Genomic DNA, 26401 nt, shown 5'->3' on the forward strand with positions numbered 1-26401 from the left:
TCAAGAGTATCACACATCATATCAAAACCCACATGAAAACATGAAGACATATGAAAAAGTGGAACTCGGATCAAATAAAATAGAAGCCATCTGGTCATAAACTGAGATAGTACCTCTGATGACAACATCAGAGGCCTCAGCCTCGGGTCTACCAAGGAAAGAGTACAAAGGACCGCACCCTGTTGTAGCCTGTGAACCACCACGATTACCCTGTCCAGTCTGAGGCCAGCCCCTACTGGGCTGTTGTCCGCCTCCTGAGGATCGCCTCCGTTAGGATGAGCGCTACCCCTACCCGCTTTGTGGCCGCCCCGCCCTGTTGGTGCATAGTTCTTACCTCCTCTATCTAGTGCAAATAGAGCTTGGGGAGCCTGATACTGAGTCCCCTTTCTGCCCTGTCTGAGTCTGGGGAAAAACCTCTTAATATGCCCTGCCTCACCATACTTGTAACATGCACTATCCAGCGTGGGTCGCTGAGCAGAAGCTGACGAAGCAGTAGAACCCCCATGCTGACCTAAAGACTCAAAATTGGCCCTTGATGGGCCCCAGCAGATACCTACATAGCGGACTGAACTGGACGTCCTGAATACAACTGCGAACTCTGACTTCTCGAGAAGGAGTTGCTAAAATTCCCACCCCTTCGAGCTTTCTTCTCTACCTACTTTGCATGACTCTCCTGTCTAATCCCCTCAACAACACGGACATGCTCCACTACCTCCTGGTATGAAGCCCAAGTGGCTACAAGTTGAAGAGCTAATAGCTGAAGTCCAGTGTTCAATCCCTTCACGCTTGATCCTCTCCTCTTTAGTAGGCACCAATTGAAGAGCATATCGAGACAAGGAACGAAAACAAGTCTCGTAAACAGCAACAGACGAGTTCCCCTAATCAATGTTAGCAAACTCATCCTTCCTTCTGTCCCTCAGAGTACAGGGGAAATACTTATCTAGAAACACTGAGTAGAACTGAACCCAAGTCAACAGAGGTGACCCAGCTGGCCTGCACTCCACATATGCCCTCCACCATAACTTAGCATCACCCAACAACTGGAAAGTCACAAACTCAACCCCATACTTGTCCACAACTCCTATCTTATGGAGCCTCTCATAACAATCTATGATGAACTCGTACGCATCCTCTGACTTAGTACCATTGAAAACTGGAGGCTTCATTTTAGTGAACCTCCAAAATAAATCATGCTCCTCACTGGTCATCACTGGCCTTGCAACTGGCCTCGGGAAAGCCTCAAAACATGAAACTTCATCCAAGCGAGGTGCCACTGCTGCGGCATGCTGAACTCCCAGAGCCTGAACTCTATTCGGACCTGGGGTTGCTATCCTTGTTCTCCTACCTACTGGAACGACCAGTATAGCCCCGGTCTGTGCTAGCCTATGTAACTAGTTCAGCCCCTACGCCATCGCATCTGGTTTACCTGGAGCAGCTGCAGCCCCTGGCGGAACTGGTACTGCCGCTAGTTGAGCTGGTGCAGCTACATCTCCCGCGGCCTCATTAGGAGCCACCGAAGGCACGGGATCAATGGCTGGGACTCCGCCCCCAGCTGGTGCCGCCCCTCTACCTGCTCCTCTACTTTCACCTCTACCTCTGGCAGCTGCTGCACGTGTTCTTGCCATTTGCGAGAGAATGAAGGATAGTCAGATACCAATTTGAATCATCTAGATACCGATTGGAATCAAGTTGCATGAAATAAAGAAAGAAAGAAAAGGGAATTTTCCTAGTGTCCGATAGTGTTACACCTCGTAGTTTTGTACGATGAGATTTGTTAGGTCTTAGTTGTCCTAATTGTGGACACGGGAGTTATCTTCTAAGATATATGAGATTATATGTGCCTATTTTATTGTTATGAGGGCTTAAGTTCATGTAATAAGTTATGGAAGGATTTGAGAACAAGCGAATTAAGGAAATTAAGTTTGTCGAAACTTTGGGAAAACTTGGCAGAATTGTGGACATGATTTTTGGTCCAACTTGAGAAAGGTATATCTCCTAGAATATGAGGAGTGTTGGTGTGTATTTTTTTTTTCCAAATTGAAGTTCATTAAGTCTAGTTTCCAACGCAACAAAACATTTATCAATCACTACAGGAAAAACATTCATTAGCAACGGGATTTCTGGTCCCTAAAAGTCAATCGCGGCCGGAAAAAACTGGTCGGCACCGGTCGTAATAGGCTCCGCCGCTAAAAGTCAATAAGGACGAGATTTTTGTACTGGTCCCTAAAGCTTTGCAGCGACTAGCAATTTTCTGGTCCTTGAAATACTTTTAGGGGCCGCATTTCCGGTTCCAAAATAGGGTAGTTGGTCGCTATTTCAGTGAATAAAGATCTTTACCAACCATGTTTTTCTGGTCCTAAAAGCCTTTAAGGACCAATAATCTGGTCATGATTCAAAATCATAACTGGTCCCTTAATGCCTAATATGGAATTGATATTGACGATTAAATTGTGGTTCCTTGCAAATTATTTAATTCTTTCGGTCTATATTACAGTACTAAAATATTTTACGAATTATAATCAAATATCAACAAAATTATCAATGACATTGAAATTTTATATATATCATCAATTACAAAAAATGAATTAACGCATCGATGGCAACATTGTATAAGTCACTGTGATGTTTACACAACCCCTTAGAAAAATAAACTTCCATAGCAAAAAATAACATCGTTGGATAATAAGGTAACATCTTGCCTACAGTTCTACCAAAAGGATAATCAACTTGTTAACTTGTATGAAGTCTTCAAATATGCATCTTCACTTGTATATTCAAGTCTTTAGAACCTGTAAATAAAGAACATTCTTAGGAAACACTACATAGGTTAACTATAAGATGAACTAATTGAGAAACCATCATTTTTGGATAAACTAAACATCATGTTCTGAAGATGCTACATCACCAATCTTAGTTTTTAATATTAGTAATAATGCAGCATAACCAATTTTTTTTTTTTTTGAGAAGGGAATGCAACATAACCAAGTTTAGTTTATAAGAAACTAGCATAGTAAAAGAAAAGAGCAAATAACCGAGCTTGAAAATAAGAAACCTAATAGAGATTAACAATCAGGAAATGAGAATTAGTTCATCAATGACCAGGAAGTAATGAATTTAAAAGATAGTTAAATGGACTCCATGGGAAGAGCACAAAAGAAAAAGGCAATCCGCTTAAATAGGAGGTAAACAGATACTGATTATTTATCAGTATTACACCCCAAGATCCAAGTGACAGACCTAAGTAACAAAGTTAAAGTTTGAAAAAAACATTGGCAGAGATAAACTATGGCATCGTCTTTCGACATCATTTCAGGCGGTATAGGGTAGAAGGTTTTCAAAACTAAACTAACTGATGCATTTAAATCACTAGGATTTAACTTTTTTTGTTTTGACTTGATTCTTTTTATTTTAGCATCTAAATATCAATATTAATTCACAACGCACCATCTTGAAGATAATAAATCACAACGTGAAAAAATATTATTACAGAATTTTAAGGAAAGATAGCAGTATCTTTTAACTCCCGTTGGTAAATAAGAGAAGAAAAGTATCTAATTGCAGGAAATGATATTCTCATATCAGCATACGCTTGATGAGAACCGCAGTGACATTGCATTACATGTGTATGAAGCACTAACCACCCACTATAGCTGGTGTTAAGTATGTATGTACTTGATACATGAGCGCAGAAATTACACTAGTAGAAAATAACTAATCGACATTTTCAACCGCAACATAATTATTTTCACTTGACAGTTAAGCCATGAACAATACACAACAAAATTACGGAGGGTGCTAGTCTTTCATATAGCTATTGCCTAATAGCAACAAAACAGAGTCCTTTATTTGAGCCACTTACATGAGTTAATGAAGCAATCAGTCAACATTCTGATAGAGGGTCGCCAAGACTTTGTTAATGAAACAATCAATCAACATTCTGATAGAGGCTCGCCAAACTTTTGCAAGATGATGAGATCAGTGGACTCCATATTGTACTACCTAATACAAGAAAACTATTATTCAACTTAAATCAATGGAATTTTTTTTTAAGGAGGGGAAATGGAATTAACACTTGAGGAAGAATCAATAGGAAGAGATGATCTTAATTCACGTGTTTCAATGACTATCAGCATTTTCCACTATATAATCTTATGAGTTATATAGAAAAAGTCTCTTTGTTTTTCCTATGCCTCTCAACGCCCCAAAAATAATGGGGTTGTATTTATACTCTTGCGAGGAAAATTGATGCAAGTGAAAAAGAAAAAAAAATTGGGTGACTTTGAAAAGGGGAAAAAAAAGGACGAAGCCGCAATATTTCATCTTTCAAAGAATCAATAAATGCAAAACCTATAAAATATATATGGGTTTGTATTTATATTCTTGTGAGGCAAATTGATAAAAGTGGAAAGAAAGAGTTAGAGTGACTTGAAAAAGGGGGAAAAAAGAACAATCCTAACTAAAAACTACAGTGTGAACATAAACAAATATCAGCAAGTAGAAACCCCTCTATTACCAAAACGATTTGGGTAATTTTGAGCAAATGAAGAAGTAATAGCATGACAAATTCCTCTTCTTACCCCTCATCCTTTTTCTTTTGTCCTTAATGATATTAATAAATGAAAGAAAGAGAAGTATATAGGAGAAAAAGATTATTGATATTACCCCTAACTTGAACTGGTCAATCTGCTTCTACCATAATTGGAGGTGTAAGGTTTTCATAAGAAAATTCTTGACTATTTCAGGTTCACCATTCATCAAGAATGTCAAAGTAGTGCACTTGGCACAAAATCTCTCACAAAGGTTTGTAGTCCGACTTGCAAGGTTCATTAAGAATCCTGGATGTAGTTATATGAAAAAACAATGAATGGAAGCATGTAGAATCAGCAAAGACAAATAAATCCAGGCAGCAAGAAAAGATTTTATAATCTAGTTATTTCTCATATTGATTGTAACATGAGTAGGAAACTTGAAGAATGGAATATGTTTTATTACGAGCATTTACTCATGCAGGTTCAGTTTCTATTATAGAATCATCTAACAACTTAAGCTATTAGAAAATGTAAACATTTATTAACTTAATTATATCTTCAACATTATCGGCCAATCTCAAAAAATTCAATTGACAAATGACATTGCAGTGGGAGAAAATAATAAGCATTTTAACCGATCATAGTTAAGTTCATCGGTAGAATTATCTATAGCAACAGTCCCCATAGCTTGCCGAAGGAATTGAACAATAGAGCGCGTCAAGGCTTCCCGTGCTTTGCCAATAATGGGATTTGGCTCAACATATGATTGTGTGGTGGAAAATGAATTATTGAACTGAAAGGTCTATCACAAGTGATCTTTTCCTTTCAATATTAACAGCATTTGGTTGTCCCAGCAATCTAGAAAAATTTAGAGTAAAGATATCTTTCATCAGAATCCTCAATTTCGAATAAAGAGGGAATAGATTCGACATGTTTGACAGTTCCTTTTTGAGAATCCACCACCATAGTAGCCATTCTAAAATACCTCTACAAGTCTCCGCGAAAAAGCAATAAGAATTAAGGAACGGAAGATCTGTATTTAGCTAATTTAATTAGCAAACTTTTAAGATTAGAAGAAGCACAAACCAGTGCACGATGCGTCCACGCGGATTCCAAGGAAGGGTCACATTTGATTTAGGTGCTTTTGTTACATAATACTCCTAGCAGTCTTAAACAATAAGCAAACTTTTAATACTACTAAGAGTATTACGTAAAAATCGAACCAATAACTCAAAGTCAACTAAAAAGTATTTGGGAGAATGAAATATATATATCTATATATATATATATATTAATCTTGCACATTGGATTATAACTATTATTTGGGATGAACCAGGTAGGCATATTTACCAAATCTGTTGGAAAAGGAAACATAACAAGAATAACTCATAGCAAGACAAACTACGATCTAGAGTTTAAACTATATGATGCACAGTCTAACTTTCTAGACACAAAAACATATCTCGAGATAGTAAGTGCACGTGGACCACTTCCTCTATACTGGATAAGTCTATCATCATAAGTTTCACAAATTAAAGGTGCCACGGAAACCTCAGAATGATAAAGAACAACGAGCTGAAGAAAAGTGTAAAGGTCTTGGAAAACACCAAGCATGAACAAGCAGTCACCATTCAAACTAATGAACCAACATAACTAAAACAATACAATGATTTCAAGTAGAAAGCAAACAAAATGTTAATGTTTCCAATTCTCAGCCACACAAAGGGCCTCGTATCATTTTCCTTTACTGTTGAAAAATCAATTAGGAGCCCGTTTGGATGGTCTTATGGCTTTTGACTTATTAGCCAAAAGGCACAAGTTAGGAACTCTAGCTTATGACTTTTAGCTTATTTTTATTGTTTTGGCTTAAAATAAGTGCTTAAAAGAACTTTTCTTTTACTCAACACTACAAAAGTGCTTAAAAACTATTTTGGCTTAAAAGCACCTAAAATAAACCAATCCAAACATGCTCTTGGTCGATGAATTTCTTGTGAAAGAGCTTCGGCTCTGCCTAGGCAACCCATAAGAGGAGATAAAATCATATGAATTAATTTCATAAAGAGACCTTGTATAGCTGAAGCAAATGGAAAGCACTGAAAGGGTTACCTGGTACGTCAGAACTCCTAAACCATTTGATTCTTTACTAATAATAAGTTCAGATAATGGGTTCTATCCGCACATAAATAGACCACAACTAGGATTATCTTTTCCTTTTTACCTTCGAACAAGATCTAGAAAAGCCAAAATATTGAAGATTTCTTTAGTCCAGATTTTGTCCCGTCGCCCGTAAAATTGACAAAATCAAGAAGTGGGGACTAGAATAAATCTCGTCCCTATTAGTACACATTTAGGGACCATATTTTTGACTTATCGCTAAAAGTTGGTCGCTATTGGGCCTTTTTCTTGTAGTGAATGTGACATCGGAGTAGAAAGTTATGGGTGTTTTAAGATAGACTGCTCGGGTAGAGAAATTTGACGGTTCAGTTTGACAGACCGCAAAACTTTCTGCGGCCCGTCAAATGAAATTTTTCTCACCATAAAGCAATTACAGTGAGCACATTTTGGGTGGTCTATTTCACGGACCAATTTGATGGAGCGTCAAATTTTCTGCGGTCCGTCAAAGTGACCGCAAAAAGTAAGTCGGTGGCCGACTTTTTGATGTTATAAATTTTACCCAAGGTTCATTTTTCACCATTTCCACCTCAAAATTCATCCAAATACTCTCCAAAACCCTCTCCTCGAGTTCATATGCTAATCAAGTTCAAACCCAAGAGGATCAAGAGACTCAAATGCTAGAAAGCTTACTAGGGTTTGTAGAGTTCAAGAGTTCCTTTCATGTTGAAGTTAGAGGTTTCACTCTAGTGGAATAATTTCATCCAAGGCTTGGTCTTGTGTGATTAAGGTAAGTTTCACAACTATTGCATGTTGTTAAGGTTGTTTTATTGTTATACAATTTGGTTGAAGGAGGAAAATGAAAAGAGAGTTCAAATATGAATTTGAGGATATTTTGAGCTATAAATTAACTTAAGTTATAATTTTTGGCATGTTATGAGTATAATCTTGTTATGAGTGGTAATAATGATGATGAGGAAGTGTTGTATACAACTATATATGGAGTTTTGTTGAAATTGATTTTATGGGTTGATTTTGAAAAGGAGTTTTGGGCGTTAAATGGAGCATAAATTGAATGAAGTCTCTTAATTATGGTATTGTTGATGATGTTATTGTTGATTGGGAGTTGTTTTGGAATTTGGTAGAAGTAGATGAAATAGGGGAAATGCTACTAAATTTTCGCTAGCTCACAAATTACTCTAGTTTGAACTTAAGAGTGTTTTTAAGACTTACCTTAGTATGAATTCTATTGAATGTAGATTTGCGGGCTTGGGTGGAGAACGATAAGTAACTAAGGAGACGTAAAGATATGTTAAGGCTAACCCTTTCTTTTCAAAGGCATGATTTCCTTGTTGTGAATCCATCTAAGATCTATGTAATGTCCTATTCTTAGAAAATGCTACAAGCATGACTTTCAAGATTCTTAAGACATTATTGATAAAAGCTCTTCACAGTGATGATGATAATAATGATGATGATGATGGTGATTCCATAACAGAGATCAGGGGTGTACTGACTTTATGTCACCCCGATACAGTTGTAATGTTTCCTTTGGATACTCACGTATGTCATATACGTATTTAGCTATTTCGTGAAACCGAGCTTATATGGCCGGGTATGATATCTATTGCGCGCACACCACTGCAGTTGGGTTTGGACAACAGCGAGCCTTGTTATGGCCGGGTATGGATGGCACCGAACCTACATGGTCGAGAATGGTATCATTATATATATACATGTGTGTATGTATGAAATGTCTCCTTTAGAGAAAGATTAAGTATATAAGATAGTCATCTTAAGAGGTATCATGAGCAGACCAGACCCCTAGGTAGATAGGGAGACAGACCAGACCAGACGCTGCTTTAATGCCCGTAGGTAGATAGGGAGACAGACCAGACCTCTAGGAAGCTTTATCAGTGATTGCATAGAAGTGCTCCATTTGATCTGGAGCTACAGTTTAGTGGTACTATTCTTTTCTGCACATATTTGAGCATGGCGGGGTCCTGTCCCATCTTTATGATATTATATACTCCATGTAGAGGCTTGTAGACAGATGTACATAGCTGGATATCCCATAACCTTATCGGTTTATATTTTGTATATCATTTTTGGCAGCCTTGTCGGCTTATATATAGGGGCATAGTTAATGATGTTTATATACATGTGTCTATGTTCGATGGAACTTGTGTCTTTTGGTTTTCTGGTGATTAGGAATTAGCCATGTGGCTCACCTAGGTATTATTATGAGAGTATGATAAGAGGGGCTCAGTAGATTTGCTCCGGGTGCCCGTCATGGCCCTCCGGTTGGGTTGTAACAAAAGTGGTATCAGAGCAGTTCGTCCTGTGGTGTGTCTACGAGCCGTGTCCAGTAGAGTCTTATTTATGGGTGTGAAGCGCGCCACACTTATAAATAGGAGGCTGCGGACATTTAGGAATGATTGACCTTCATCTTCATCATAGATCGTGCGATAGAGCCATGATATAAAAAAATTCCTTTTTCTAACCGTGCGTTATGTATTCAGTGATGCCTGTGAAGAGAAAAGCTACAGCGGCCCAGAAGGGCAAGTCTGTGGCAGGAAGAAGAACTGAACGGGTACCACCGACAGATGTAGAGTAGGGCGAGTCCCAGAATGAGGTTACATCTCGGTCCTCTCACTCATTGCCTGCTTCAGTGGAGCATGAGGGAGCCTCAGCCCAAGCTCCGACACCCCCAGTTCCTCTACCTAAGGCCTCAGGCTAAGAGATAAGAGAGGTTATCCATTTGCTGACCTAGTTAGCCTTCTCTCAGGCCCAGCGGCAAGGTATGTGTCGTGGTGATAGGGTTGTCAGTGCTAGAGCCCGTGATTTCATTTGTTTGAATCCTCCTAAATTGTTTGGGTCAAAATCGGATGAGGATCCACAGGGCTTCATAGACGGAATGTTGAGAACATTTCGGGTAATACATGTTTCGGATGTTGAGTCGGTAGAGTTGGCCTCCTATAGATTAGGGATGTTGCGGTTCATTAGTATACTGTTTGGATATCTTCTAGAGGAGTTAACGCACCTCCACCGGCATGGCAAGAGTTTGTAGATGCTTTCCTTTGACACTATTCACCGCCAGAGGTTCGACGGGCCAGAGCTGATAGGTTCTTGAATCTTAGAAGGGGAATATGAGTGCCCTAGAGTATAGCCTTCGTTTTAATTCTTTGGGCAGGTATGCTCTGGCCATGGTAGCTGATATATGAGATCGCGTTCACTGGTTTATGAATGGTTTGGGGCCGCATTTTATGGATGAGTGTTTGACAGGCTCACATCAGGAAGGTATGAATATTTCTCGCATTCAGGCCTATGCCTAGAATTTGGAAGAACGACAGCAACAACAGAGGAGTGAGCGTGAGCATGGTAGAGGTTATAGTAAAAGGGATAGATCCTCAAGTTCGAATAGTAAGTTTAGAGGAGGTCAGAGATAGCAGTATTCTAGGCACTCAGGCCATTCAGCGACTAGTGTACCTCTATGATTTGTGAGCCAGAGATTTGATAGACCTATTCACTCCGGACCGGGTCAGAGTTTCAGGTTCTTAGTACAGGGGTGATTCAGGCCAGGTAAGGCCACCCTTACCACGATGTACTTAGTGTGGTAAGTTACATTGGGGATAGTGCTAGTTGGGTTCAAATGTTTGTTATGCCTGCAGTCAGCCAGGCCATATTTTACGTGACTGTCCATCGAGAGATAGTAGAGGTATGGTCCAACCCATAGGATCAGCAGCTGGTTCTTCATCATCTGTGCGCCCTCCGGGGCAAAGCTCCCAGACACCAGAAGGTCATGGTAGAGGTAGAAGAGGAGCACCCAGGTCGAGTGGTCCTCAGCACCATATTTATGCATTGTTCGGGCGACAGGACCTTGAGTCCTCCCCTGATGTTGTCACAGGTATATTATTAGTATTCTCTCGTTATGTATATGTATTGATTAATACAGGCTCTACGTTGTTATATGTTACTCCTTACGTTGCTGGTCGATTTGGGGTGAAACCTGAGTTAATTAAGCCTTTCAAAGTATCTACACCCGTTTGTGATCCAGTGATAGCTAGTGGAGTATATAGAAATTGTGTGGTTATAGTCTGTGACCATCATACCATGTTAGATTTGATTGAGCTGAGTATGGTAGAATTTGATGTTATTATGGGCATGGATTGGTGGGCTTCTTGTTATGCCAATGTTGATTGCAGAACAAAAATGGTTCGTTTCCAGTTCCCGAAAGAACTAGTTTTAGAGTGGAAGGGTAATACAGCGTCTCCGAGAGGTAGGTTTATTTTCTCTCTGAAGGCAAGAAAGATGATTGCTAAAGGTTATATTTATCATTTAGTTTGGGTCCAAGATACAGAAGCAAAGTTGCCGACTCTTCAATCTGTCTTAGTAGTGAATGAGTTTTCTGATGTATTCCCGGACGAGCTTCCAGGTCTTCCACTAGAGCAAGAGATTGATTTTTCCATTGATGTGCTACCGGATACTATGCCCATATCTATCCCTTCTTATAGAATGGTTCTTGCAGAGTTGAAAGAGTTGAAGAAGCAATTGAAGGATTTACTTGAGAAAGGCTTTATCAGGCCTAGTTCATCGTCGTGGGGAGCACCTGTGTTGTTTGTAAGGAAGAAATATTGATCCTTGAGAATGTGTATTGATTACAGACAGCTGAATAAGGCGACGATCAAGAATAAATATCCACTTCCAAGGATTAATGATTTATTTGATCAATTGCAGGGTGCCAAATGGTTCTCAAAGATAGATTTAAGATTCGGGTATCATCAGGTGAGAGTTACGGAGAAGGACATTCCAAAGACAGCCTTCAGAACTAGATATGGTAATTTCGAGTTTCGGGTAATGGCGTTTGGATTAACTAATGCACTGGTGGTGTTCATGGATTTGATAAATAGTTTGTTCAGGCTTTTTCTAGGCTCAATTGTGATTGTGTTTATCGAAGATATCCTGGTATACTCTCAATCCGAGGCAGAACATGCAGATCACTTACGTGTTATCCTTAGTGTTCTTCAGGCTCAGGAGCTTTATGCAAAGTTTTTAACATGTGAGTTCTGGTTGAATTCTGTGACTTTTCTGGGGCATATTATTTCACCCGATGGTATTTGGGTGGATACCCATAAGAATGAAGCTATAAATACTTGGCCAAGGCCTACAACACCTATGGAGTTTCGTAGTTTTTCTCGGTTTTGCTGGTTATTACTGAAGATTTGTAGAAGGTTTTTCTTCCATCTCAGCATCACTAACAAAGCTGACTCAGAAAGCAGCTAAATTTCATTGGACGGATACTTGTGAACGTAGTTTCAGGAGTTGAAGAATAGATTGACTTCGGCCCAGGTTCTGACACTTCCAGAGGATCGAAAGGCTATGTTGTCTATTGTGATGCTTCAGGCGTTGGGTTAGGTTGTGTGTTGATGTAGCATGGTAAGGTGATTGCTTATGCTTCAAGGCAGTTGCGAAAACATGAGGAAAACTACCCGACCCATGATCTAGAGTTGGCTGCGGTGATCCATGCATTGAAGATGTGGAGGCATTATTTATATGGCCTTCATGTTGATATTTATACATACCATAAGAGCCTCCAGTATATTTTCAAGCAGAAGGAGTTAAATTTACAGCAAAGGCGATGGTTGGAGCTATTGAAGGATTATGATGTGAGTATTTTATATCATACTGGAAAGGCGAATGTAGTAGCCGATGCTCTTAGCCACAAATTCATGGGTAGCTTAGGTGATATCTAGCCAGAGATGAGCGAGTTAGCTCGTGAGCTTAAGCAGTTAGCTAGCCTAGGAGTTCGATTAATGGACTCGGGCAATATGGGAGTTACCATTCAGAATTTGGCTATTTCGTCATTGGTGGTTGAGGTGAAAGAACGCCAGTATGAGGATCCCATATTAGTTCATTACAGAAATACACTTCCTCAAAAGAAAAAGTCATCCTTTGAGATTTCTGCAGATGGAGTTCTCCGATGTTGGGGCAGATTGTGTGTTCCTGATGTTGCAGGATTACGTCATCAGATTTTGGAAGAAGCTCATTTTTCTCGTTATTCCGTTCATCCGGAGGCGACAAAAATATATCATGATCTCAAATTCATATATTCGTGGGATGAAATGAAGAAATACATAGCAGAGATCGTAGCTCAATGTCCTAATTGTCAGCAGGTGAAGATTGGGCATCAGAAGACTGGGGGATTATTGCAAACCATGAAAATTTTGACTTGGAAATGGGAAGTGATTAATATGGATTTCATTGCAGGCTTGCGCCGTTCTCAGCCGAAGTATGATTCTATATGGGTAATTGTGAATAGACTTCTGAAGTCAGCTGATTTTCTACCAGTCAAAACTACATATGCAGCTGAGAGTTATGCAAAGCTTTATATCAAAGAGATAGTACGACTCCATGGTGTTCCAGTATCTACTATTTCTGATAAAGGAACCCAGTTCACAGCTAATTTCTAGAAGTCTTTCCAAGAGGGTTTGGGGACTTAGGTGAGTCTTAGCACACAATTTCACCCGCAGACTGATGGACAAACTGAGCATACCATTCAGACTCTCGAATATATACTACGGGCATGTGTGTTAGAATTCGAAGGTAGTTGGGATGATCACTTACTGCTTATTGAATTCGCTTATAACAATAGTTATCATTTCAGTATCCAAATAGCCCCGTATGAGGCTTTATATGGGTACAAGTGTAGATCACCAGTTGGGTGGTTCGAAGTGGGAGAAACTAAGTTAATAGGGCCAAAATTGATCCAGCAAGCCATGGAAAAGGTCAATCTTATTCAGGATCGATTATTGGTAGTTCAGAGTCGTCAGAAATCTTATGCAGATAATCGCCGACGAGACTTAGAATTCCAAGTTAATGATTGTGTATTCTTGAAGGTGTCACCTAGGAAAGGTGTGATGAGATTTGGTAGGAAGTTCAAGCTTAGTCCTCGGTATATTAGGCCTTACAAGATTGTACGCAAGGTAGGCCAGGTGGCTTATGAGTCAGATCTACCTTCGGACTTAGAGTCAGTCCACCGAGTTTTCCATGTGTCGATACTTCGCAAGTGCATTGGAGACACTTCCAGAATTGTACCTATGGATGATTTCCAGGTCACCAATCAATTGTCCTACGAAGAAGTTCCCATTGTTATTCTAGATAGAAAAGTCAGAGACTCAGAACCAAAGATGTAGCCTCAGTTAAAGTTCTATGAAGAAACAATAATAGAGAGGAAATGACTTGGGAAGTTGAGGAAGATATGAAGTTCAAGTATCCACATTTGTTTCAACTCCTAGAGGAGGTTCAGATAGAGCCACCATTATCTTCATGTATGTAATACTTCCTTTTTACGATTTTTTTGGTCGTGTGTGGCCATTATTGTTATTATTGTTATAGCCCGGTGAGGCATTGTATATTTTGGGTTGTTGTGACAAGATGACAGTGGTATAGTTACAGGGGAAACTCTGGAAGTTTTTTTTATAGAATTCCTATGAATGTAACATTTGAGGATGAATGTTTATAAGGGGGGAAGGATGTTACACCACGTAGTTTTGTACGATGAGATTCGTTGGGTGTTAGTTTTCCTAATTGTGGACATTGGAGTTATCTTCAAAGATATATGAGATTATATGTGCCTACTTTATGGTTATGAGGGTTTAAGTTCATGTGATAAGTTTGTAACAACCCTTCCGGCCGTGATGAGAAATGTAGGATCACCCTACCAAATAGAACCTTCCCAAGGGTAGTAAAAGCTAATAGGAACTCGATTCTATAAGTCTAAGAACTGAAAACTTGACTTATTTATGGTTGTTGTTTTATTGTATTGAGTCCATCGGGGGGGGGGGGGGGGGGGGGAGGGGGTGATGTAGAAAATTAGAACTCCGTTGGGAATTCTGAGGCCACGGGTGGATTCGTATGATGTCTTTATGTATATGTGCATGTTTGTTTTGTGTTTTTGAGGCCTCGGATGAAATGTTGGGTGATGGGGGGAAAAACTGAGCAACTCCAGCTCACTGCCCAAATAGCATCGTTGCGGCGATACCGCTACCGCCGCTAGCGGTCCACCACTTTTCATGTGGCCGTTGTGGTGGGCGATGGCCCGCTACGACGATACCACCATAGTGGTGGATGTCTCGCCATAGCGGTGGACGGGATCTCGTCAGTCCGCTATAGCGGTCACTTGACCGATATAGCGAGATCGCTGCAGCGGTGGTTCGACTGCCGGAGCGGTAGATGGGAGGCAGATTCTGTGTTTTAAACACTTAGTCTCACATTCTATATTCACAATACTCCAACACAGTTCCCCACAAGAACCTAGGGTGAAATTCCATGCTAGGGCAAGCATACTCTTGAGAGGTAAGTTTCAATCATTCCTTTCAATCATTCCGTAGCATCATCATGATCATCATCACTTTTATGGGTCTTTAATGGTGAAATTGTAATAGAAACCCTATAAATTAATAAACCTTCTAAACATGATGGTTTACGATTATTATCACTTACTTATCATCTAATGGCTTGAGTTAACTCCTCTTAATCATGAATTGAACCCTTTAAAGCCATAAACTAAGTGAATTGAGACCTAGGGTTCTATAAAAATAATAGCTTGACCCTGAAAACTTTTTGTAGTTGGAATGTTGATGTAACATTGTGTTGGGATGCTTTGCACCTATAAAATCATTCACCCATTGCTATGGGGTAAAAAGAAGGGTATTCTTGAATTGATATTTGTGATTAAAGTATTTGTGACTCATAAAGCCTTCTATTTCTAGACTTTGAGCATTCTGAGGCTTTAAGGAAGGGAAAAGCTGTAGCGGAGTGACTTGCGTTGTTCCAGCTCTACGCTTGAGGTAGGTTACGGTCTACTTGAGTTAGACTTTGGTTAGTTGATTATATGTTTTGTGAATTCTTTAGGAGAAAGCATGTCTAATCTTTATGCATGATATTGTGTGGTTGAACTCCTATGTGAATGTGATTGAGTGATTGTGTAGGCTTCGTGCCACTATTCCTATGTGTTGAATCTGCAGTGGATGTGTTTGTGATGAGAAGTTAATATAATCTTCTCGGCGATATTGTGATACAAAATGATGATGTGAGCATTGATAATAAGAGGGCAGGAAACATCGTTACATACAAATATATGGAAGGAACAAATATGACTTAGATTATGGGCTAGTGGTCCGAGATTCATTCTGAAAATGAAGGATATATTGATATGGCCCGCGTTCGAGGTTCTTTTCGGAGCGGAGGTTTATGCTCGGGTCCAATGAGTATCCGGAACAAGTGGTACATGGGCACTATGGGTCCCTTGCAGCTCATGACTACTGAGCAATTACATAAGTTAGCATGCGTGTACAGTAAGTATGGTATTGTGGTAGACTTATTTCCGTGTTGTGGTTTTCCGTTGATTGATTCTTGCTATTTGGGTGATTTATTGGTGATATTCTTCGTTGACCTGTCATGGTTATTTATTTCATGTCTATTGGCTAGCTTGTTTATTCTATTGATTTTATGAGATACGCATGATACTAATCTTAGTCGGCCTATCATATCTACCGGTACATAGTGTTTGTACTGATACTACCTTGCTACTTTCTTTTGGGTGCAGATTGTGATATAGAGATTGCTACCCACCCTTACATCTAGCATTGAGGATGTTGCTGACGGATTTAGGGCGAGCTTCTATCCATGCCAGGCCGCCCGAAGATCTTCCTCATATGATGTCTATTTTCTATTCTGGACATTATGGATATTTATTAGACAGATTTCATTCCTTAGACATATTCTAGTTTAGAGTCCTGGTACGATGACTTTCGGATTTTAGGAATTTTGTAATAGTTAGAACTTCCACAATTACTTTAGTATTTTTATGGCATGACTTATTTTGGTTATTTTATGCTTGAATGAGTTATAACTGACTAATTTGGTTAATATAAAAATGGACTTTAGATGACTAATGTGTTGGTTCGCCCACTAAGAGTTAGTGTGGGTGCCAGTTATGGCGGGTTGGGTCGTGACAGAGTTGGTATCAGACCTTTACGTTGGTCGATCTCGTCGTACAAGGGCATGTCTAGTAGAGTCTTACAGATTGGTACGGAGAAGTCTGTACTTATCTTCGAGATGCTACCGGACACTAGGAAAATTCCCTTTTCTATCTTTCTTTCGTGCTACTTGATTCCAATTGGTATATGTTGATTCAAATTGGTATCTAATTGTCCTTCACTCTCTCGAAGATGGTGAGAACACGCGCGGCGGCAGCTAGAGGAGGGGCTGGAGGCAGAGGAACTGGTAGAGCGGTGGCCCCAGCTGGGGGTGGAGTCCCATTTGTTGATCCCGTGCCTCTAGTGGTTCCAAATGAGCTCGTGGGAGAGGCAACCGCACCAGCCTAGCCAGCGGGAATACCAGTTCCTCCAGGTGCTGCAGCTGCTCAGGGTATACCAAATGCTATGGCACAGGTGCTACAATGGCTGCATGGGTTAGCACAGGCCAGAGCTATACCAGCCGTTCTAGCAGGTAGGGGCGCAGGAGTAGCAGCCCCAGGTCCGGATAGAGTTCAAGCTCCGGGGCTTCAGCATGCCGCAGCAATGGCACCTCACTTAGATAAAGTTCTGGGTTTTGGGGCCTGTCTGAGGCCAGTTGCAGGGCCAGTGATGACTGGCGAAGAGCATGATTTGTTTTGGAGGTTCACTAAAATAAAGCCTCCGGTGTTCTATGGTACTAAGTCAGAGGATGCATATGAGTTCATCATCGACTGTCACGATAGGCTCCATAAGAAGGGGGTTGTGGACAAGTACGGTGTAGAGTTTGTGACCTTCCAGTTCTTTGGTGATGCCAAGCTACGGTGGAGGGCCTATGTGGAGTGCAGGCCAGCTGGGTCTTCTCCGTTGACTTGGGTTAAGTTCTATTATGTGTTTTTGATATGTATATCCCGCGTACTCTGAGGGACCAAAGGAAGGATGAGTTCGCTAATATTGATCACGGGAACTCGTCTGTTGCTGTGTACGAGTTCCGCTACCACTCCCTGTCCAAAAAGCTCTTCAGCTGCTACCCACTAAGAGGGAGAGGATCCGGCTGTTCGTAAAGGGATTGAACACTGGGCTTCAGTTATCAGCTCTTTAGGTCGTAACCACTAGAGCTTCATTCCAGGACGTAGTAGAGCATGTTCATGTTGTTGAGGGGATTAAACAGGAAAGTCATGCAAAGCAGGTAAAGAAGAAGGCCCGAGGGGTGGGGTTTTTAGCAACTTCTTCTCGAGGGGTCAGAGTTCGCAGATATATTCAGGGCGTCCGGTTCAGTCCGCGATGCAAGTGTCAGCTGGGGGCCCATTAGGGGTAAATTATCAGGCTTCCGGTTAGCATGGAGGATACACTGCTTCATTAGCTTATGTTCAACGACCTACGTTTGACGCATGTTACGAGTGTGGTGAGATCGGGCACATTAAGAGGTATTGCCCCAGACTCAGACAGAGTGGTCAGGGGACTCAGTATCAGGCTCTACGAGCTCCATTTGCACTAGATAGAGGGGTTAAGAATTGTGCACCGGTAGGGCAAGGCGGCCACACAGCGGGTAGGGGTGGTGCCCAGCCTAACCGAGGCAGTCCTCAGGAAGGTAGAGGAGGACAGCAGCTCGGTAGGGGCGGGGCCTAGACTGGACAGGGTAATCATGGTGGTTCACTGGCTATAGGAGGGCGCGATCACTTGTACGTTTTTCTAGGTAGACCCGAGGCTGAGGCCTCCGATGCTGTCATCCCAGGTACTATCTGAGTTTATGACCGGATGGCTTCTATTTTATTTGATCCGAGTTCTACTTTTTCTTGTATGTCTACATATTTTGCTGTGGGTTTGGATATGGTGTGTGATACTCTTGGTGTTCCTATTTATGCATCTTCTCCGATTGGGGATTCAATGGTGGTAGATAGGGTCTACCCATCTTATGCAATTACTTATATGAGGTATAGTGCTTAGGCAGATTTGATGATCCTAGATATGGTAGATTTCGATGTCATTTTGAGAATGAGTTGGTTGTCCCTGCATTATGCTAAACTAGATTTCCATTCTAAGACTGTTACCTTAGCCGTGCCTGGGGCACCTAGACTTGAGTGGAAGGGTAACCTTAGTCCCCTCCCTAAGAAGGTCATATCCTTCGTTTGTGCTAGAAAGCTAGTGGAGAAGGGTTGTCTAGATTATTTGGCACATATCCGTGACACCAGTGTAGATACTCTATCTATTGATTCGGTTCCAGTGGTACGCGAGTTTGCAGATGTATTCCCCCCGGACTTGCCTGGTATGCCACCTGATGGTGACATTGATTTAGACCCAGGGACTCCTCCTATCTCTATTCCACCCTATAGGATGGAACCACCAAACTTAGCGAATTGAAAGAGCAGTTGCAAGATCTTTTGAGTAAGGGGTTTATTCGCCCGAGTGCTTTCCCTTGGGGTGCTCCTGTGTTGTTCGTTAAGAAGAAGGATGGGTCTATACGTATGTGTATTGATTACCGTCACCTGAATAAGGTAACCATCCGGAATAAGTATCCCATTCCCCGTATTAATGACTTGTTTGATCAGTTACGGGGAGCTTTTATGTTCTCTAAGATCGACTTGAGGTCAGGGTATCACCAATTGAAGATTCGAGCAGAGGATGTTCCTAAGACAGCTTTTTGGACCTGGTATGGACACTATGAGTTCTTGGTTATGTCTTCCGGGCTTACAAATTCCCCAACTGCATTCATGGATTTGATAAACAGTGTGTTTAAGCCCTTTTTAGACTCATACATAATAGTGTTCATTGATGATATCCTGGTGTACTCTAAAAGTAAGGAGGAGCATCAGAAACATTTAAGGATTGCTCTTAGGGTATTGCGGGAGAAGGACACAACAAGAAAAATGACCTTTAAGGAAGGGAAATCTGGTCCCTAAAAGTCCAAATCTGGTCCCAAAAGGGGCAATTACGATGGGAAAAAGCTGGTCGCCACCCGTCGTAATAGCCTCCGCCGCTAAAGGTCAATCGCGACGGATTCAATAATCTGGTCGTTAAAAGTCTTTTGAGACGGTAATATATCTGGTCGTTAAAAACTTTTAGACACTAAAACCTTTTTAGCGACCAAATGTTACTGGTCCTAGATTATCTTTAGAGACGGGCATTACTGGTGCTTATTTGCAATAATTGTACTAATTTTCACGACCATATTTCTGGTCTCTTATTGACGACAAGTCGTCCCGAAAGCTCGATGTCACAAAAAAATTATTTTATCAATAAATATCGGATTCCTACTAAAACATCTAGATACAAAAGCGTTATATATATAAAGAGGAAGATAGAGTTATTAATTACAATAAAATTGTTAACATCCCATGATGTTAGTTTCAATATTTGCTCGACACCTTAACAAAAAATCATCGCTTAACACTCGAGATAGACTAAGATAGCGAGTGCATAACATTCCTAGCTAAATAATGAGCTTCTACATCTTCTAAACTTCCATCTTGACTTGTCAAATTCAATCTTCAAAACCTGTAAGTACAAAATTTTGGAAAGACTTGAATAACTATTAGTAAGATAAGATATATAAATTCTACACTAGTAGTAGTTATACCGCTTATTCAGGTAATGATCCAAATTTGGCAATTGCGACTTAACAGGTCTTGAAACAGTAATCACAACTAATATTCTTTAGAATGTTCATACCTAGCAACCATTGACCCAACTCCATCTCTTTGGAACAATTCCTTTAGTAAAACTCCACCAATAGTGCCATCCAGCAGGTGCACTCTTTGAACACCTCCCTGATGGAAATGGGAATATATAATTTGAATGAGTTTCGACAAGAAAAAGATATCACGCTAATAAGTGAGGGGACAATATTCTAGAGAATGAAAATTTCCACGTTTAAAGCAACTGAGATGGAAGACCACTGGGAGAGTGGATATTTAAGATGAACTGCACAATGTTAAACACTAATGTAAAATATAAAGAATTGTCTATTCATGAAATGCACATATCTCTACTGCAAAGGCTTATCATAAGAAATTTTTAAAAAAAAGTACAAGAGAATCTGTAATCTTCCTTAGTATCTTCTAGATTCATCAGTAACAGGTTATAATGAGGAGGACAAAGCATGGTAAAAGAATAATTCAAACGACTACTACCTACTGAAAACATAAGTGTTTTTGGGAACTTACTCGGCAAACAAAAGCAGCAGCAGCTAATTCTGAGAGATAACCATATGACCGACTTAGTTTCTCTTGTCCTCCAATTGCAAAACCTTGTTCAGTAGACCAAAGCCCATTACCATTGTCAAAACCAATGCCATTCTGAAATGTAGGATTGTATCTTCGGCTATAACCATTGCCATTTTGGGAAGGGAGCGATCCGTTGGAACCATTGTAACCTAAACGATTGAAGTCCTCCTGACTAGCAGCTTTTACATAATTAGCAGCAGTCTCACTTTGCTCAGCTCATTTGCGGACCAGCATATCAGCATCTTATAGAGTTACGAAACGAATCAGACGGCTAGACGCATCAAGAATTAGGCCGTCTATTATACAAATTAGTTTTTCGGCTCCTAGAGCCAAGGCAAAAGCTGTCGCAACTTCGTATGTGCTTCAATTCCGAATAGAGCATTTCATCAGTCTTAACAACTCGCACCAAAATAAAAAAGGGAAGAGAAACTGCAGTTGCATGAACAACAGAACAAGCGACTGCGTTTAAATTCTAAACTGAAAACTACTTAGTCTGATCAATCAGAAATTGCTTTCTACATATTCAGTATAAACCTACGCCATCTCCCAATGGCATAACGAATCATCAGATCTCTCTGCAAGATATAACTGAATGATGCATGACTTTGAAGTAACATCAAACTGACCACTGACCAGATGAGTTAATCTGGCTTCAGACAAGCGTTGTGTAGTAAGTTTTTTTCCTCTTATCAAGTGTATTTTTGTAGTATGTTGAAGTCATCAACTAAGTTAACCTTCAACGAAATGAACACTATTAGTTCCACCCTTCGAATAGATGAAAGTTTATCTGTCCTATTCATATTCATAGATAGGAAAAGACTACTAAATTGCATAGAAGGAATAAAGCATAGAGGATAGGGTTAAAAGTGTACTTTCCTTGTGAACTTTCTCGATTTCTTTAATACTATCTAAATGCACATTGATCATCATAGATCTTAATATCGAACTTTAAGCTTTGCAACTTGCAAGTGAATGAGTTTCACAAAATCCCTTGAGTACTTGTCAAACAGTTAAGCAGTAAGAAAGTGATTTTACATAAGTTCGATTGAAAGAGATGGTGGAAGCATATGATTAAGCTTTAGTAGCTAGCTGCCTGAACTGCATTTATCATTCGCTGGTAACAAATTAGATAAAACATGATGCAGCACCAGTTTATGCAAAACAACAACAAAAATACCTATTAAAAGTCATATAGCATACTGATGACAATACACAAAAGCAGCAGCACAAGGAGCAGGAGGTTGACATATCTTTTGCATATCAAGATCCCAATAGAACTGCAGGGCTGGAGTTGCACAAGGATAATGCAACTCCAAAGGCAAGTTCTCACTGTAAAAAGCAATCCAATACTAAGAAACATGATGGCACTCCTACAGGTGGTAAAATACATGGTACTAGTCAGTTGGATCAGCTTAGTGCTATTCACAAATTCAGGCTTCAGGTGGAAATTTGCAAGCAGTAGCAACAACAGGAGGTATTCTTAAGGCAATTACTCAGAAACAACAACAATAAGGTATTCTTGCAAAGCCTCAAAAAAATTATCCAGTGGCAATACCATCTATTATATGTTCCCAACTAAAAAAAATTCCATCGATTATAGGTGTTAATACTTTTAAACTTCTACTAAAGTCTCTTGTAAATCAAGAAGTATTCAAAATCAAGTGAGACTTTGAACTCTTTATGGTTCCAAACCAGGCATTACAAAAACTAAACTGGAAACACATATATAGGCAACAAGATTTAACAACAATAAGACTTTTTCCATTTGGTAGAAAATTATTTTTTATCTACCTTCAATAAAGCTTTTTCCAACATCATAGCAGCAATTCCACTTTCATTAATAGTAATTCCTTAGATTTAGAGCTAGAGCTAAGGGTGTTCACGGTTCTGTTTGCTATCTTTATAACCGAAGTTTAAATAGTAAAATTACTATTATGTTTATCTGAAGCAAACAACAAATGTTATAGACTTTGAAGCAAAATTGCCACAAATATATAGGAACTGTGAAAAGGATAACAGTAGCACCAACTATATATAAAAGAATAAACGAACTTTGAACTTAAAGATGCAGCAGACGCGAACCATAAAAGAAGGCTATCATTCTTCCTCAAAATTCTTCAATAAAAGCATTTATTTTGCACTGTAAAGCTGTAACTGACTTAATGAAAACTCTTTAGTACTCCTGTATGCACTTCTTAATTTTGCACACAAGAATTTAAGGCATCACCACTTATATTAAAGATTAGATTTCAAATACAGCCCAACCATGACCAGGTATCACAAATAAGCTGAAAGAGATCTGATATGCTAGAGAAACAAGGTAAAAAACAGAAATGACAAACACACATGTCAAACAGATCACGAAGCAATAGCAACCTTTTAGAGCATGTACGGAGCTAGAAACAAGCATCATTAGTGGTGAAGTCAAGCAACTGCTAGAATTAGTGTAAGATAGAAATTGACTATACGCAAATCAACAAACTAAATTAAAAAGTCGGGTATATTATTACTAACTTGGTTAGCAGACAAAAACAGTGGTCATTCAGTTGAACCGGGCGATGTCGTAGGCGGGGTATATGATTGTTGAGCGACAAAGAATTCTTTTATTTTCTTAATTTCTTTCATCTCATCTTCTAAGGCTACAGATGATTGGGTGAAATAGACTAGTAAATCACTAGACATACCTGAAAACTTTCTGAAGTAAAATTTTCTTTTACTAACCACTCCCATTCTTTCTTATCTACTCCCTTTGGCATATTCTTAAGAGCCTGTTGGATTGGATTATTTTTCACATATTGTGCATGCAAGTATCCTCTCCATTTGTTCCATTTCCTCTCTGCAACTAAGTTAACTATAGATAAAGACAAGTTCCATCATTTGGTTAGGATAAGGGATCAAAAAAGTTAAACTGGAAACACATAAAAAGGCAACAAGAGTTAACAACAATAAGATTTTTTTCCATCTGTTTTAAATTGCTCTTTTATGTATTGATAGGAATTTCTAAAAACATCTAATAAGGAAACCATACATAATACCATTAAGACTTAAAATACAACAGGAAATACCATTTGTGAATTAGTAGTAGAGGTAGTACACAAATTTTACTCACTATATACATTGAAGAAGAGGTACCTAAAGAAATAGGGGAGGGTAAAATTCTTCAAAGAAGCCTCCCACTGAACAATGTTCAATAAAAGAATCACCCAACGTAATTTAAATTATCAACTTCAATAGGTAAAAAAATAATAATTAAAAAGTCAGGCATGTTGTTACTAACCTGGTCAGCAGACAAAAACAATGGTCATTCAGTTGAAACGGGTGATGTCGTAGGGGGGACTTGTGATTGTTGAGCAGTGAATCAAAACATGGGTTTAGATGGTGCTCTTGATCCAACTTATATGGTGCTCTGTAACGTAACAGTTTTACCAAGGAAGGAGCGGATATAACAAGTGTCAAGAAAATTTGCAGCATATTAACTGATCAAGCTGGTTAAAATAATATTGAAGCAGTTCAAAAAGAACTTTGATATCCATCTCAAAGAGATAAAAGACGTAGCAAAAGAGCCAAAAGTAACTCCTCGTCCTCATTCCTTTCCTATAGCACCTCTAGCACCTGGCGCGACGAATGCATATTTGGTAGTAGTCTTCACAGTCGACCCCACCTCATCTTCAGTCTTTAATGGTTTCATATTGAACCTGCAAAGAGCCAAAAGTAAAGAATAATAAGAGAAAATGCATGCGTGACAGTGTAGTAATAAAAGAAATCATGCCATTAGAATGTAAATGGCCTTAGTCGAAACCTTTTCAGATGTAAAATAAAATTTTCAAAAGGAGTAACAGCACTAGTCCCTGCTTGGCTTGCAAAATCTCAACACTGAAGACATAAAACTAATATGCCATTCATGAAATAATTAGCTTTTTCAAACTGTGCACTCTGTATGAAGTATGATTTTTCAGAAACACAATACAGTACAAACTTGAATACACTTCTGAAAATCAAATTATCAATTAGGAATCCCAAAAAAATACGAGGTCAGTTTTTTTTAGAACTGGCAGATAGCTTTTATTGTAGTATTATAGGATAAATTTAAAACTCCACAGATGAAAAGTGCAATTTTAGTATCTCTGCAACAGTGATAATTCCATACCAGTTAACCAAATTGGAGCAATATGAACATAAATTATTTGCACAACACCAACTAATGTACAATTTCTATCGAGCAGCTAAATCATACTCTAATTGGCAAAGAGGGTTATTTGATTTCCTATTAGTTGAATAGGATATGGTCTGGTGCTTAGATTGAAACACTAGGGCTTGAGTAATTGGTAAGTTTTCACAAGTGTGAGGCAAATAGGGAAGAACATCAAGAGGGTAGATATTGCAGAGGTCAAATTACAGTAGAAACACACCAAAAAAAAATCTCTCCTTTTTTCTTTCACAAAAAAACTATGATATACCTTATCCTTTCCTCTTTATTTTGTTTTGATAAGTAAACATGTTTATACAGAAAGCAATATTTGGGATACAAATCATATAGGAAAGATGTATGCAGAAAACCCATGTATTATCAAAGAAGACGACAACTCTATACCCAACAGAAGAAAGCCCCTTTCATTTGCTAATCCTTTCCACTGATTATACAAGTAAAGAAAAAAAGATCAGATTGTGAAACCTTTTACCAAATTAATATTAGAGAAGAAGAATAACAAGAGTAACTCAAATCAAGTGAAGCAATAAAGCGAATTAAGTACAACACAAAAAAGAAACAGAACAACTCGAAATAGGAGGCATACCTGAGATTCGAAAATAAGGGAGATGGAAAACTAGAGCAGACCTACAATCTGTGTTTTCCCAAAACACAGATTTACTCGACGGGTAGTGCTACGGAGGAGTACACCGATGGTGGGATGTGTAGAACTAGAAACTAGGGCAGAGCTTTAAGGCCTGTGTTTTGAGAAGTTATCTTAATTTTTAGAACATTTATTTCAATATACTACTTTAGTTTTGGCACCTAGTTTTTTTGAGTGAAAACTAAAGTTTTCATTTTAGTACAATTGTTTTGGCGCTTGATCTTTGAGAAAACAATAGTTTTTTAATATATTGGTATTATATTTGGGGCACTCAATCCCATTCAAGACCCCTCAATTACAATTTGGGACCAGTTACTAATTTTTTTTGGGACCAGATTTAGTACCTTCGCAATAAAATACAACATTAAGTACTAGAATATAATCTCGTCCCAATAAGTATACTTTCAGAGACGGGATTATTAACTCGTCCCTAAATGTTGGTCTTAGATAAGCCTTTTTCTTGTAGTGGGAGCTGTATGCTAAATTCTCCAAGTGTGAATTCTGGTTGTCTTCTATGTCCTTCTTGGGGCATGTAATTTCGAAAGAAGGGATTATGGTAGATCCTCAAAAAATTTAGGTTGTCAGGGAGTGGGCTAGGCGCACATTAGTGACCGAGACCTGTAGTTTCGTGGGTCTGGCTAGCAACTATCGTCGGTTTGTGAAAGGGTTTT

The 26401-nt window shown here is 39.3% G+C and overlaps 2 long non-coding RNA genes across 4 annotated transcripts; both read right to left on the bottom strand.

Annotated features, from left to right (window-relative positions):
* Nucleotides 1-2524: 2524 nt before the first annotated feature.
* On the bottom strand, nt 2525-6808 carry LOC132622400 (uncharacterized). Of its 2 annotated transcripts, XR_009575885.1 has the most exons (4): nt 6636-6808; nt 4663-4835; nt 3860-3999; nt 2525-2789 (listed from the first exon to the last, which is right to left on the bottom strand). It is a non-coding gene; the product is annotated as an uncharacterized LOC132622400 (long non-coding RNA). The 2 variants fall into 2 exon arrangements; XR_009575884.1 differs by lacking the exon at nt 6636-6808 and having other exon boundaries at nt 4663-6628.
* A 13063-nt stretch (nt 6809-19871) lies between these two features.
* LOC132624981 (uncharacterized) lies at nt 19872-25821 on the bottom strand. Of its 2 annotated transcripts, none has more exons than XR_009576599.1 (5): nt 25674-25821; nt 24158-24575; nt 20821-23722; nt 20327-20424; nt 19872-20152 (listed from the first exon to the last, which is right to left on the bottom strand). It is a non-coding gene; the product is annotated as an uncharacterized LOC132624981 (long non-coding RNA). The 2 variants fall into 2 exon arrangements; XR_009576598.1 differs by having other exon boundaries at nt 20821-23731.
* Between the last annotated feature and the right edge of the window lie 580 nt (nt 25822-26401).

The sequence above is a fragment of the Lycium barbarum genome, chromosome 12 (assembly GCF_019175385.1).
Source record: "Lycium barbarum isolate Lr01 chromosome 12, ASM1917538v2, whole genome shotgun sequence".
NCBI lineage: Eukaryota > Viridiplantae > Streptophyta > Magnoliopsida > Solanales > Solanaceae > Lycium > Lycium barbarum.